The 16438-nt window shown below is 43.0% G+C and overlaps 1 protein-coding gene across 6 annotated transcripts in view; it reads right to left on the bottom strand.

The window, feature by feature from the left end:
• ADCY4 (adenylate cyclase 4) overlaps nt 1-15417 on the bottom strand; it is a 134224-nt gene extending 118807 nt beyond the window's left edge. The window contains exon 1 of one of the 6 annotated variants that reach the window (XM_073631846.1): nt 15281-15417. The gene's annotated coding sequence lies outside the window, so the exon portion shown is untranslated. Of the gene's footprint in view, nt 1-10205; nt 10356-10551; nt 10761-10923; nt 11138-11310; nt 11415-15280 lie in introns of those variants that run through there. The other 5 variants (XM_073631883.1, XM_073631870.1, XM_073631861.1 and 2 more) reach the window with 5 other exon arrangements.
• Between the last annotated feature and the right edge of the window lie 1021 nt (nt 15418-16438).

Below are 16438 nucleotides of genomic sequence, written 5' to 3'. Positions count from 1 at the left end.
ATTTCATCATAGGACGTCGTCTGAGGCGGTGCCATCTTGGTACACCTCGTGTCTTAAATAGTAGGCGGTAGTGTAGGATCCGCCACCGTAATTAGGTGGCGAGGCCAGTATGATGATAATGTAAAATCCTTGAAGCCAAACACATCCTAGGGGGATGTGTTATCCAACTCAATTAGGTGGATGCTTTTTCATATGAGATCCTATAGATCTCTAGCTCATGTCCCCGGTGGGACAGTGATCTATATGATCTTGTATGAATAACCATCCACCTAATTGAGTTAGGGGGATACAACGTTATCCATCCAGGATGTGTTTGGCTTCAAGGGTTTTAATAGTTCAACTTCAGTACAACCAGCCTACCCATAGATTGAAATTTGACTGGTTCCTGGCAGAATTTCGAACTGTCTATGGCAATGGTGGCCCATCCATACACTCGCATGCAGGGGCGCCGGACCCATTGATTCCAATGGGGGTGGGGGGTGTGCTAATAGGTTTAAAAAAAAAAAAAAAAAAAAAAAACAGCCGCCACTGGTCTATGGCCAGCTTTAGCTTAGATTAGCTTAGATTTGCCCCAAAACTTCTGTTACAGATTGAAATGAGCCTTGTATACCTAATGCAGTCACAAATTCCAGAGTGTCTCCTTACCTAAAACCCTATAGCTCTACGGAAAAAAAAAAGTGTAACAAAGCTAGAGTTTGAAGAAGTTTGCATTAGGGCTATAGAGTAATTGTGTGGAAGGGCATTTTGTCAGAACATACAATATCATTATGGTTATTATTGCTATTTCAAGTATAACTTACATCCATAGTACTGCTCTCTAGTAGTATACCAACATATTGACAACTTTCTTGCTGCGTTTCCTTGATTTTGTGTTAAAGTATAACTAAAAACGGCAAAACTTTTTTTATTAGTTTTGGATAGAGCGGAGAGGGATTAGTAAAACCCGTCAGGTTTTTATTTCTGTCTGCACCCCTGTTAGGGAACTTCCCCCTCTATTTGTCCCATTTACTGTTATCACCAAGAGTGAAAGTATATCAAAATGTTGGGAGGTCACCTGAACAGGATAAGAGGGAATTTCTTCCAATGGGGACACCAGTTCTGTAACAATCAGATTTCCTTCCTTTGGAGGGAGGATTTCCTCTCATTTCTTTGTGGCTATGGGACAGGAAATGAAACGAAAATGCCCCCAATGGAAAACAGATGTTAAAAAAAGAAACTGATAGAGGTTAGAATCCCCCTTCTCTAGCCAATATGAAAAAAAAAAAAAAATTGCCTTTAGTTCTACTGTAAAGTGGAAGTCCACCCTAACACTAAAATCTCTAAATCTACAGGCATCCACAATCTATGACTAACCTATCTAGCCCTGTAAAGAAGAAATCGCTATACATACTTTTCTTAAAGCTGGTCAGATCTCTAGCGGCAGAAGCTCTGCAGAGGAAACAGCCGACAACGGCTGGGAAACGACGTCACTCATAGACTTACTATGGGGCTTCCATTGTCGGCTGTCTCCTCTGCACCCACCTCCTCAGTGAAGCTGCCACTGACAGCTCAGCGTGGGACCAGTCTGGCTTCAAAAAAAGCTATGTATAGTCATTTCTTCTTTACAGGGCTAGATAGGTTAGTCTTTGATCATGGATGCCTGTAGGTTTCGAGATTTTAGTGTCAGGGTGGACTTCTACTTTAAGATTAATGACTATTTTCAGAGTTGACATTGTAAGCTGCTACAGAGAGAGAGAGAGTTAGCCGGGAGTGGCATATCACAATTTTGCTATGGGGCCCCATAATTCATAGTTATGCCCCTGTCTTTAGTGATACACAAATTAATACACCCATATGGTCATTAATGTATTTTATATCTGCCTGGAGTTCAGCAGTAAAACAGAAAAATTATGTTCAAGCTGTTCTAATGACCCCTGTCAACCTGTAAAATATCCAGTTTTTCTATACAGCAGGCCTTGATTCGATCAATGTTCCCCATACCATATGGCTGCTCTACCCCGAGGGGTACACCTTCTTGGAGGTTACAATTGTAATTCTGTTGAGTTATGGGCCACCCACATAGATCTGAATAATAATATGAAAGCTGATACTGTTGTAGCTATAGACAGTTCTGTTATGTGTCAGTCACACCCCAAGACACCTGTAAACAATCTGAATATTTTAGTTTTACTCAGATTTTCCATACTTTCACTATTGTAAGGCCTAGCAGGCTAAAAGAATGACTAAAGTCATTTATACAAAGAACAAGATGCATTCAGAAAATATCTGTAAGTAAAGGCATAACTGCATATAATGGGGCCCCATAGCCAAAATTTTGATGCAGCCCTCCCTACGGTCATTGATCTTAAAGTATTTAAATCAAGGACAGTTAGCAGAAGAGCAGTCATCATAGCCGGTACACTACTAGGGTCCAGTGCTATGGACAATAGTTAGGCAAGAGAAGTTCTACTCCTTCCAACACCACAGCAAACAAGTGCTGAAAGAAATGGCCTAGTAGTAAGGGCCAGTTCACACTTCCTCCGCTGCCTTTGCAGCCTAAAACGGAATTAAACTTCCACCAAAAAGGTTTGTCAAGTGGGCCCTCAGAGCTTGTAGCCACAATTTGCTGGTATGTACAGCATATTAGGATATCATTACAGACTATGGCAAGCGATTCCCTCCAGCACAGCACTACCATCTTCTGCTGGCTTTCCTTCCAGGTTCTGAATGTTTAGCCGCTTGGTTGGCCAAGCTTTGGTGTTGCTCCTGCACGTATCATCATGACAGAGAGGTGCTATGAATGTATGGTGAACTTTACATGCCATTTACATGTAGCGCTGGTAGATTTTCAATCTACCGCTTATAGGTAAATTTAGTGGATTATCTGTTCATACATAGTCAGATTTGCCTTTGTTCCAGCTTGGCTGAGTTGAATGCAGTTTCGCACTGTGCCTGTGGGTGTCGTCACCACGGGTTGGTGTTGGAAAGGCAACACGCTAAAGTGTATGAGTGCTCCTCTGTCCCGGAGATAACTCGGTGGAGGAGGTCCTCCGAGTTGCATTCTGGGAGAGGGTATTTATGGTTCAAACACCATGTTTTAGGGTTCGTTTCGTTCCACCTGCTGGCCCTCCTGGCCGACAGGTATGTGCTAGGAGTACTACCTCGTGGTCCTCCGTCCAGGAGGCCCACGTAGCTTCAGCGTGTGGGTGGGCCCAGAAGCCTGTCTGGGGCCTACCACGGCGGCAGAGGAATGGTCCTGGGCTGTCTGTCCTAGAAGGAAGAAGCTGGACAACTAAGAAGATCCCAGGGGAGGACCCGTCATGGAAGGATCATGCAGAGTGCTGGTCTGGAGAGGGGCCTGGTGACTCAGTTGGAGGACGTATCCTAAAGTAACCCTACCGCATAGTACTGCCGGGTCGGCTTAAAGGTTCTAGTGCTGTGTTTGCTATTCATCGTAAACCATTACATCCCGTGGAAGAGGATCGTACGGGTTTTGTTCCAATCAAGTCTGTAGCAAAGACTTTTGTTCATGCTGCGTACTGGCTGCTGGGTTAGTGAGAGAAACCTATCCAGGCGAGCAAAGATTTAACTCTAAAGAGATAGTACATTCATCTGCAAGTCTAAATTTCAAATACTACACCAAGAAAAGGTATTTGAACTTCCCTGCAACTCTCCTACCTCTTTCCTGCTACTTCCTTCAACTTTTGTTTATTAAAGCATTGGAAAAGATACTCAAGTGTCCGGTGCGTACATCGTGTGGTGATAAACCCAACGGGACCCTAGACCCGGTTCTGGTGAAATAGAGGTGGCGAAGGTAACAGCCCGCAATAAACCAGCAGCTCCACCGAGAGTTAGTGCTACATACACAAACACCGAGAAGCAGAGGGAGGGGTTTATGACAGAAGAGACCAAATAGGGTCAGAGGTGTTTTGTTTTTGAGGTTTAATTCCACTTTAAGAGAGGGGTATTAAAAACACAGCCAAACCCCTGTTTTTACCAATCTCCACCACAAGTGTAAAAAGGTCCTTCAACGGTGGAGTTTTTGTTGTTTTCTTTGCAGGACTACAAACAGCTGATTTTTTTTTCACTTTAATAAAAATCTGGGCAGATACTTCTAAATAAGCTAGAATGTTCTTTCATTACAGAGACATTGTACACGGGAACATGGGAGTGCTGGCCCACTTCGTGGCATAGTAGAGAAAAGGTCTGGGCTGCTGTGTAGTAGGGCAAGTATTATTCCCTATAACACAAGCAGTATGTTCTTCATCAGCTTGGGTTGGTGGGAAGAGGTGATATATTACTTTTTTTTTAAAGCACTGCCTGGAGTTCCACCTTAAGCACTTTCCTGCTCCAGTCTAGGAAAGCTCTTTATAGATCTGTACAGGAGCACTGCCAATAACTTTAACAAGCATTTAAAAGACTTCAGTAGGCATTTCGCCAGCTCTGGGAAACTACTGGGCTGATCTCTGCAGGCAATACCTAAATGTATTGTGTATACCAGTCGAAGCATGCCAAACGCCTGCTGAACATGACATTTTTCAGGATTGTGTATATAAACCAAGATTTACATGATTGTACCTTAGTGGTACAGAAGGCGTTAAATTTCCAAAAAAATGGTTTAATATGGTGGTCTACACAGATCTGTCTGTCTTGCATCCTGTAGTACAGTTCTAGGATAAACCATGTGGTATGGTTGAAACTAACAGTTGTTTACTGGTAACTAGGCTCTCATTGGGATTCTTGATTGGAATTCTAAACATAATTTGTCTAGGCACTCTCTCTCTATATTTTATAATACTGATAAGAACAGAGGTGTTAAAGTGAACTTTTCCTATCCAACAGGGTGCTGCATATGGATATCTAATCATCATAGTTTCTATAGTGAAAAGAAATGTCATTTGGCTGTTAAATGCATTTAACTACTTTGTACATTCTGGTCTCTAGAACAGTGGTCTCCCATCCTTGTGCTGGATGTGGTCCTTTGCTAGCCTTTATCTGGCCCTTGGGGCACTATTCCTCCCACTGACACCAACGATGGGACACTAATCCTCCTCCCACTGACACCAACGATGAGGCACTATTCCTCCTCCCACTGACACCAACGATGGGGCACTATTCCTCCTTCTACTGACCACAGGTACAGTGTAATTTATTTACTCCCACTAACCACCAAGCCTGAGGCATTGTTTATTACCACTGAATATGGGACATTTTCTACCCCCACGAACCACAATCTGGCCATTCTAAAGACAGTAAAATGGCCGTTTGTTAAGAAAGTTTGGAGACCCTGCTCTAGAGGAACTGAAAATGTAGCCAGTGCCTTCCATATGCATCCTGGAAAGGCTACCTCACCCAGTTCCTTCCTGGGGAAATATCATGATGATAGCATTGCTACCAGAACCCTTCCCAATACACCCCGACACGACCAAAACATTTCCACCTTCTTCATAACCCCTATCCTGCCCAAAAGGTTATAAAATTCACAACCCCAACCAAAATTATGAACCCAACAAGCTTCTAATCCCACAGATACAGAGTTCTTCCTCTTCAATCTAACATTATTTAACATGTTTGATGTTCATAACCTTTAAGTTACATTATTTACATACTTTGACCATTGTCACTTGACTTATTTTATGTATTTCTGTAAAACTCTACATTTCTCTCTACTATTTCTAATAAAAACTTTATGAAAAAAAAAAAAAAAAAAATGGATGATAGCATTGTGTGATCTAGTGAGAATTCTGATAAACACTCAGTTTTTCTGTCTCAACTCAGGTGATCTCTAGTGTCACATGGGGGGAGAGTGAATAGTAAGCCACTAAGGGGAGATTGAATCCTCTACCCTTTCTAAAAAGGGCCACCAAAAGGGAATTGCTTGAATAAAAAATGAAAACGTGAAAATTATTAAAAACAAAAGCTTGCAAGGAAGGGTAAATATGTACTTTTGTTATGTTTTACAACCTTTTGCATTACGACTTTACTTTCTTTGTGACTAGCAGAATCTCTAACCTATTCCAGTCTAATGAGGACCTCCAAAGGCCAAAGATAGATGACATCCTTCAATACAGTATGTGGTGGGTTGTGAGGCATAGTGGGTGCAAAGATGGTGAAAGTCATTGGGCACCAGACACTTCTTGGATGTAAGAGAGGTTTTATTTCTTTTGACTGTCCTTTTTGTATAATTTTGGGGGAAAGAGGGTTAGGGCCAGGACACCCTTAGATAGTTGCAAACTCAATTGGCAGACTCTGAGACTTCAATAGGAGGAGGACAGCCGTGCAGAGAAAGGCCCCAGCAAGAAGCCACATCTGCACTTGCAGGAATGCTGTCTCCTATGTAAACAGTCCTTTAACAGATCCTAACTCAAATGTAACAGTTCTTTCAGCTCCTACTACAACTGATCCTTTTAGTTCTTCAATACTGAGCTCCTGGTCTCTCACTAGACTCTCTGATTTACTGACACTGAGTCCCATGAGCTCCTCAAGGCTTTTGCGGTGGTATCTCCTTCAAGCGTCTCCCACGCTTCCCTGCTGTGTCCCTAGCTTGGCACTTTGGATACCTACAAGCTGTACCACTGCTGACTGGCTCGGTCCCTAGCCTGACACACAAGGCTGCTCTGCAAGCGTCACCTCCGCTGGTTGGGTCCCTGACTTGATCACCGTCTGAAGTTTCCCGATTCTCCACCGTGCCCTTTCGGTGAGAATATGGTTCCAGTACTTGCTTCAGTTACTCACTGTGGTCCCTGGTAAAGGCGATTGGTCCCTTCTACCTCCGACCACTGACAGGTTCTCCGGCCGGCAGAACCGCCACTTCTGGTTGGACTGCAAGCCGCAACCCCGACCCTGCGCTGCTCTCTCATTTCTGGCTAGGCCCTCACACAGCCTAGCAGTCAGATGCCCCTGGGATAGGCCCAGTCTCTGGCCTAGCAGCCCGGGGCGTATGACACACGTCCACCCAGACAGCCATCCAGGTGGCACAGAACACTGATCACCTGACCTCACCCGGATATATAGGCTCTCCCAACAGGCCAAGGGATTCAAGAAAACCCCTGCTCATTGGCTGAGATACCCATAACCTGACCTTGGGTTGCCCTTCTTGTATCTAGTACCACCAAGTTCCCGGCCACCCAGTGGTAGAAGAGAAAAGTACAACAAGGCCAAACTTAGGGAGAAATCAATAGATCTCTTTCAATCGACCAAGATCACTACTCTTGGCAAGTACATTTGTGAGGAGCTCCCTGACTAAACCCCAGGGTGCTACATGACGGTACAGGCAAGGCCCGAGTTAACGTCAACTTGTTCTAAAGATAGGCTGACCTGAAGATCATTAGCTAGAATATCCTTCATGCAAACACAGACACTGGCCCTGTAGATTGTGCAGTTATTGATCCATTAATTGTTGTAAATTATACTACTGATGACTAGCACCACTAGTTTTTGGGTGTGTTGAAACTGTTTATCCTTGTTTATCTCTATGGAGATGTATAGAAACCATTGCATCCCAGAAATGCTCCCAAGACCATAATAGTCATATTCCTTGATATACACAAGATAATGAATGTGTTTGCTGGGCAGGTAGAGGAATGTTCAGATATCTGATCTGCTCTGATCAGATCCTTCTGGGTATGGCCAGGTTGGGGATTTCTATACATCCCCTCCCCTCTCTTCTGTAACATTCTAGCTTTTTCTCTGTTGCTGAACAACTATACAATCCTCGTTCATGCTAGTGTTAGGATAAAATCTTTTCCTCTACTATATTGTTTTTTGGGGGGCATACCTGACAAGAGAAAACTTGTATAAAAATCTGTAATGTGGTATAGCATGAAAAGCGCACCTATGTGCTTTAGGGAGATGAATAATGAATCAGGGATGAAAAAAGTAGAACATTTGTTGTTAATCTCATACCTACATCTATCTGGACGTCTTAGTTGTCTCTAAAGCATCTGCATACATAGCAAATTCTGCAAGTCTGTTTACCCCGTAGAGATTAGTGTAAGTGTTGCCCTTAACCAATCAGAATACAGCTGTCATTTTTCTAGTTTTTGTTTCTTTATTTTCCTTGTTTTTTTTACCATGGGCATAGGAATAGGGAAAGGGTACAGAAATATCTTTATCCAAGCATTTTTTTCCCCTCGGTTTTCAAACTATTAGGTTGATTCACTCAAACTGGAGAGTGTAAAATTTGGTGCAGCTGTGCATGGTAGCTTCTAACTTCAGCTTCTTCAATTAAGTTTTAGCAAAAAAAAAACCTGGAAGATGATTGGTTTCTATGCAGAGCTGCACCAGATTTTGCACTCACCAATTTTAGCAAGAGCCCTTTCACACTGACAGCGCGGCTGCGTTAGCGGTAAAGCACCGCTAGTTTTAGCAGTGCTTTACTGTCATTTTAGAAGTGCTTTTCGGCCACTAGCAGCCGGATAAAGCGTTAAAAGCACCTGCAAAGTGGGCGATTTCAATGGGCAGGGGGAACTTTCGGAGCGGTGTATACACTGCTCCGAAAGCACCCCAAAGATGCTGCTTGCAGGACTTTTTTTAACGTCCTGCCAGCACAGTGCCCCAGTGTGAAAGCACTCGGGCTTTCACACTGGGACTGCAGATGAGGCATTTTTCAGGCGCTTTAAAAGGTGGTATTTTTAGCACTAGAGCACCTGAAATACTCTTCCAGTGTGAAAGGGGTCTTAAACACCACCTACGTTACGACAATGTTTAACTTCCTAAAATCACCATTGTTTCCTAACATGAAATAAATTTAGCTCTAAAATACTTCTATTACAGTACACACAGACACACCATGATCTCCTAATAATATAACAGCAATACTTTGGGGTTGATTTACTAAAACTGGAGGGTGCAAAATCTAGTGTGGCTGTGCATAGAAACCAATCAGCTTCCAGTTTTTTTTTTTTTATGTCGCAGCTTAATTGATCAAGCTGTAGTTAGAAGCGGATTGGCTACCATGCACAGCTGTACCTGATTTGGCACTCTCCACTTTTAGTAAATCAACCCTTTAATGTTACACTAATTCCCTAGTTTGCACAATATAGTTAAAAAAAAAACACATACACACAAAAAAGAAAGCTAAAAGACCTGCTATTGTTATTTTTATGAAACGTATACTCATTCTAAAAGCCAATCATGTCGTAAAAAAAAAAAAAAAAAAAAAAAGGAAGTAAAATGAAAGCTAACTACTTAACAATTCATCACTTTTTGTATAAAATACAAGGTTTTAACTTTCTAGTGATATCCCTTACGTCCAGTACACAGTCCAAGTGCAACTGATCTACTATTTTAGTGCAGATTCGTTACAGGAAGAAAAGCTGTGGCAATAATGCCAAAGCAAAGCAAAGCTCATTGCTCGCACAGATTGTATACATTTGCGCCACCGTTTTCCCCATTATATACCCTATGCATGTAACTTTTTGCATTCCATGCAAACAAGTTTTTAGAGTGTTGGTTTGTCTCATTTCAACTCAAGTTTAAATAGTAAACAACCCCCACATTTATTATTTTTGGTAGTATTTAAAAAAAAAAAAAAAATTATATACAAGATACAGTAGTAAGATAGGCACTTTTTCAGAAGATATCATTCATACAAATGGCACATAAGAGGATTATAAATATTGTAATAAGTCAGCTAAAATCAGAATTGACCCTGCTAATAAATGAAATACAAAACAGCATTGCCATTTTGTGCCAAAATCATTTAAATGCCACTGGCGAGCTATGTATATCGGAGCCATCGCATACAGTTTTGCTGTTGAACTACAAATTCCAGCAAGCCCTGAAAGCTTTTAGCATGCGGCGAGCTGTAGCTCTATACAAGGAAGAGCACCAAATGCTATAATTTACAGAGATCCTTTTAGGTATCATTACCGAACCATTCACATCAAAATGTAGTGCTACAAATAATACTGTGCCAATTTGTAAGCTCTCAGAAGCCACTCTATCAGTGTAGGACACAGTGATGTTATTAAATCTCTGGGAATATCACAGTTTCGTTTAGCCGACAGGCAGAGAACATGGAGTTAAACGTTCCAGTAGTGTGCTGTCGCTAATGACTGTTCTGGTATCAGTGCATCAGGATTTCTGCTTCCCCACATAACGCTATAATATCCATCATTCCCTGTCTAAAGATTTCCAGCTACACATCTATTTCCAGAAAAAAAAAAAAAAAAAAAAAAAATCAGAGCGCACCACAATCCCAGCTTGCTTAATAATTATCTTACCTCACTGCCGAGACACATGCCAACATCTGCTCAGATCGCAGTCTTTAACAGCACTTCCACTTACTCGCTAATCTTGCTTGTCTGTCAAGTGGAAGCCAACTTTTCTTTCCAGAATGAATAGTCTAGACCAGACTAAAAACCTAGATTGACAGATTCAAGCATGCACTATTGGCCATGGCCAACTGGGACTTGCAGTTCACCCCATATAGAGAGCCACACACTACCCACGCCTGATATAGACTGATATCCATTTATCCTATTATTTCAGTTCTTGAAAGCCGCACATCTGCGCAAACACAGCAGCAATCGCTCAGCATCATTACAGCACATCTTTTACATCAAATACCTTCTCATGAAGAATGACTTGCTAGCACCCGTCCTGTTAGCATTGACCTTTCCCCACTCTGTCCAGATAGCCGTAGTCAGTTTCATGCATCCCCTTCTACTCTCTTCTGAGATTGCCTTCAGGTTGCTTCTAGACTGAATGTTCAAAGCTTAGAGTCCCACCCCAAACCTTCTCCCTCCTTCTCCCTTTTCCTTCTCTTATTTCTCTGGATATCTACTGTCGTATTCTTTTCAGTATGTCTCACCTCAATATTGGTGTATCCCTGTCAGTCCTCTCCCCCCCACCCTTCCCTTGCACAGCTAATTAGTTGTCATTAGCAGAGTTTATTAGTATTTTCCATCTTTGTTTCTTGTTGTCTGATGTCTGACCCACCCTGCGGTTTCCTGTGTATCCCTTAACTCTTCCTGCTCCTCTTCGGCTTGTCGATTTCAAAGAACAAACCTTAATTTGAGTTGTAACCCCCTGCAATCACAGCCCAGCTGAAGAACCTCCACCGTGTATCGAAGTCCAATCTATTTCTGTACTGACGGACGCCTTCTTCCTGTCTCACATCACAATCTATTCCAGCGCTGAATGATACCTCCATCCTGCCAAGCACTTTGCTCTGCTAGTCCACTTTTGCCTGATTTTAAAAAAAAAGTCCCTCTTGTGCCCTAATTGTATTTTCGTTCTACAGTTATTTCCTCCTCTTGCTATAATGTTATCAGCTTTTCATCACAAATTCCCATAATGAATTCTATTTGTTCTTAATTTACTAACCTCTTTGCAAGGACAAAGCCAGCTTCTCTGGTATCAGTTCTAGTTATGTCTGCGGGTGGGAACTGGCAAACTAAGAGACAGAGACGCAAATAATAATTAGATTGTTTTGTGTCCACACAGTACCGTGTCAGCTGGTGAGCCGCTGGCACAAGCATCGGGACATTGTATAAAAAGTGCCCAGCAATGTTTGTCATCAAATGCCATTAGCAATTCAGGGCTCTGTTTCATGCCAGCTAAGCACCACAATTGTGTTGTCTGTAGCAGTAGCGGCAGTAAACGGTTAAAAAGACACTTGTGGGACACGATGCAGTTAAGTCTGGTAGGTCATGTGCTTGCAAGTAATTAAGGTGTGATATTGTGCAGATTCCTCAAAAGGAATCCATAATTATCTCCATATCTGGGGCATTTGATTTAATTTTAATTAGATGCCATGAAAAGAGAAGACAGAGGCAAGAGATGAACCACAGAGGTTTAGAGGAAAGGAGGATAAACCCAGACAGGTAGGTGGTGAATGACACATAGGTATAATATATCAGCAGAGCCATTATTCCATAGAGCAGGTGAGAAATTGGAAGTGACAGGTGGGAAGGGGGATAGGCAGATAGGGGCAAGTATGAACATTAGATTGGCATGGAATGAAACAACAGGGATGTGTATGAGCATGAGATGGACATAGAACAAAAGAGCAGGGAAAAGAGCAGGGACATGTATGAGATGGGCATGGAACACAAGGACTGGGACATGTATGAGCATGAGGTGGACATAGAACTCAAGAATAGGGACATGTATGAGATCGACATGGAACAAAGGGACTAGGACATGTATGAGCAAGAGATGGATATAGAACACAAAGATAGGGACATATATGAGATTGACACGGAACAAAACAGGGATATGTATTAGATGGACATTGACCAAAGGGACTGTGACATGCATGAGATGGACATGGAACAAAAGGAGAGGGACCTGTATAAGAATGAGGTTACATGGAACAAAACGACATGTATGAGCATGAGATGGACAGGAACATGTATGAGCAGGTAATGGACATAGGACAACAGGGCAGAACATGTACGAAAAGGCATGGACCAAAAGCAATGGGACATGTATGAGCATGGGAAGGACTGTGAATTTTATGAGTATGAGATGAACATTGAACAAAAGGACAGGGACATAAATAAGCATGAGATGAACATGGAACATTAGGGGAAGGAATATGTATAAGATGGACATGGAACAAAAGGACTAAGACATGCATGAGATGGGCATGGAGCAAATGGAGAGGGATATGTTTGAGAATGATATGAACATGTAGAGCAGGCTACTAGGTTACTTTTATTTTGGCTCCCCTCTAATCCGTGCAGCAGGGGTTGATTATGCGCAGTGTTTCACATGTTGTTGCTCTGTTATTTGCCTTTAGAGGATTCAAGAATCATAGTGGGAGGAAGGACAGGATATGCATCCTGAATATTTATGGAACTCTAGCCAATCCCTTGAGAGGTGTGCCCAGTAGGTGCCTGGAGAGGCCACAAATATTCAGAGGCCTGGGCAGCAGTGTTCCTGGGTCCAATTCTACTGGAGGAGACCCCTTTGCATGGTTTCTGCCCCTGGGGCAGGAATGCAAAAGATGCTTTTGTGAAGCCATCGAGGTCCCAGCTAGGCTTAGCTGGGGGGCCTATTTGCAAAGTCAAGTCAAGGTATTAAGTTGAGGCTGGAGAAACTCACTGGAGAGGAACAAGAGGCATTTGGTGGGAAAGAGTCCAACTGTCCTATGTTGGTGTGAGTCTACATCTCCCTCACTAAAAAGAGCCTGGTAGATATCGGCAGAAGGCAACAGATGATCCTGTGGCTATGTGAGTAGATGAACCCCAGTGCTGAAGAATAGTGACTGTGTATAGCTTTTAACTCTGGAAGGAGTACATATCACAAACAGCATAAGAGATCCTGTGGGGCATTCAGTTTATGTAGTGCAGCCAGCAATTTGTGCAGTGTAGCCAGAAATTGAGAAGTCCTCGAGTTGTTCAGTTTCGTAGTTCATCAGGGTACCTCTTGACCCTACCTCTATCCAAGTTCATCATTTAGATTAAAAGGAAAAAAGAATGGTTCTTTGGAGCCAGTGGAAGAGTGCTGAAAATGCGATGTGCCTGGCTGTGTGTGCTTAAAGGGGGAAATAGGACCAATCTCGCCAGTGGCTCCTTTGGGGATGCTCTAAACATGGATCATAAAGACTGAGAAATATATGAGCAGGAGATGAACATAGAACAAATGGACACATATGACTATGAGACAGACCTGGAACAAAACAACAGGGACATGTACAAGCATTAGATGGACAGGGACATGTATGAGCAGGTGTAATGGACATGGAAGAACAGGACATGTATGAGCAGGCGTTTGGAATGGACCAAAACAACTGGGAAATGCATGTATGAGCATGAGATGAACATTGAACAAAAAACAGGGACATGAATGACCATGAGATGAACATGGAACAAAAGGACAGGGACACGCATGGGCAGGAGATAGAAATGGAACAAGTGTGATGCAGGTGTGATGAACATGGAGCAACAGGACAGGGACATGTACTCAAGGCCAGTGCTACCACTAGGCGGCCACCTAGTGCGCCTGGCCACTGGTTTTCCTACACTCTTCTCTCTGCAGCAAGCAACTCTAAGTCTCAGCATCAGCAGGCAGCTGCCGCTCTGTTCAAACATAGTGTCAGAGGTGTAGCAGCGGTGGAGGACTGTGTCTGTGTCCCGACTCCCGCAGCAAGCAAACATTCATTAATGGGCACTGGTAGACTGCATTTGATGGGCGCTGGTGAGGCTACATTTGATGGGCGCTGGTGAGGCTGCATTTGATGGGCGCTGGTGAAGCTGCATTTGATGGGCGCTGGTGAAGCTGCATTTGATGGGCGCTGGTGAGGCTGCATTTGATGGGCGCTTTATTAAAAAGGTGGGATTTACATGGGCAAGGAAAAGGGGGCAGAGTCAGCCAAGGGGGGGTGGGCTGCAACATGAGGTTTCGCCTAGGGTGTCAAAAATCCTTGCACCAGCCCTGCGTGTACTGTATGTGCAGGTGTGATGGACATGGAAGAATAGGACAGGAACATGTATGTGCAGGTGTGATGGACATGGAAGAACAGGGCAGGGACATATATAAGCAGGAGATGGACACTGAACAAAACGGTATGGAAATGTCTTAACAGGAAATGGACATGGAACAAAAAAAATGGACAGGGATATGTATGCGTTTGAGATGCAAAGGCGTATGTATGAGCAGGTTGTGGACAGGGACATGTATGACCAGGAAACTTACATAGACCAAAAGGCCTGGGACACGTAGTATGGGAAAGATTGGGAAATGTAAGATGAACATACAACAAAAGGACAGGGACATGTATGAGCAAGGGCATAGCCATGGGACAAAAGGACAGGGACACATATGAGCATCAGATGGACATGGGGGGAAAAAAACAGGGACATGTATGAGCATAAAACGGACACTGAACAAGCAGGGGCATGTATGAGCATGAGATGGACATGGCACAAGCAAACAGAGGTGTGAGAGAGGATGATTAGAGACAGTTGTGGCAGCACGCCACTAGATGCAGCCAATTTAGCCGTGCTGATTTTTAATTACCAGATTCATTTGGAAACCAGCCCAAAGGAAGATGACAAAACAGCACCCTCTCTATCTTTTCTCTTCTCTTCCATTCGCTCCTGTGTGTCCCGCGCCTGTCTTATCTCTGCTTGTCTATCCAGTTTTCAGTGAACTTGTCTATTCTCCATAGAACTGGTTTCATCCATGTGTGTCTGTCTGCTACTGCCCCCCTCCCCAACTTATTCCCTGACCGTCCATCTTGTCTGAAGCCTTAAGTTCAAGTTTAGTTCTATTATAATAAAAAGAAAAAATGTATGTCGCCTTCACTTCCTCATGTATTCATTTCATGCATTCTGATTTATATTACCTGCCATTGAGTTGAGTGGTTCACCAGTCAGCCCCTCTTGTTTTCAGGTTAGCAGATGACGAAAAGCTCCGCTCTTACCTGCGTGAAGGAAGAAGGGGGCACAGCGAGGGGGAAGAACCAGCCTGCGATCGACAACTTTACGTGAGGGTGTCAGAAACATCATCTGCCCCACACCTGACAGCCACAGGCCTTTGGAATGAGGTAAAACCAGTCGCTGCTTTAAAGAAGGCAGAATATAGCAGCCTGGCTGGTAGCTATTTTTAACCCTTTGTAAGACAGAAGGCATTCTTGAAAAGGTCAGCTCTTGTAGTGAGGCAATAAGGAGCCGTAGGTGTTGGGTTACCACAGATTAAAGCCACTTCATCAAAGAGGAGGCTAGGATCATTTAAAGCCTCTTTAAGCGCAGTTAACTCCTTACAATCTGTTGCCTGAACCAGAAAAACAACAAAGTACACTGCTGTGTTGTCCTGGGGTGACGTTTTTTTTTTTTTTTTTTTAATTGTAACCGATTAACCATTCATTACCTCTAGGTATAATCGCAGTGCTTGTGAGGTAAAGGGAACTGTCTGGAGTTATTTAGGTAGTCTAATTTAATTAGGGTTAGAGGGTACTTGTCACAAAACAGGAGCTGTCAGACTTCTGGGATGCATACCAGTTCTGGGCCAGGTACATCGCTTACAGAGAAGCGGAATAGGTCAGACTTTAATGCCTCGGAGCTAGTATGCTGCAAGGAGCGGCAGAATGGCAGCCCTCGTCTGAGGCTTCTCACACGGGTGTCTTCCTGTATGACAGGTTCCTGAAAAGAATTCATGCGTGATGGAACCAACCACCTTTTGCTTCAGGCCTTGGCACAAAGTCACAAAGCATTCAGTACTATTTTCAGAAATGGCACCCGGGATATAAAAATATATATATATTTTTTTTTTTTTCTAGATTTTGCATAGAATAACATTTAAAAATGTTATATGTCCATGATCTGTAATACACAGCAAAAAACCTCTACCTATAATTATGAAACTATATTAGAATATAGAATAATACCAGCATTTGAGTCTCAATAGACAGGATTGAAGAACACGATGCTTGGTTATGAAAGGTTCATAGCAATTAGTGCTCTTGTTTCATTTTTCTGTTGCATGTGTGAGAATGAAAGCAAAA

The sequence above is a fragment of the Aquarana catesbeiana genome, linkage group LG01 (assembly GCF_042186555.1).
Source record: "Aquarana catesbeiana isolate 2022-GZ linkage group LG01, ASM4218655v1, whole genome shotgun sequence".
Lineage (NCBI taxonomy): Eukaryota > Metazoa > Chordata > Amphibia > Anura > Ranidae > Aquarana > Aquarana catesbeiana.
Note: the sequence above shows the minus strand (reverse complement) of the source record. Positions and strands in the feature narration are given on the sequence as shown.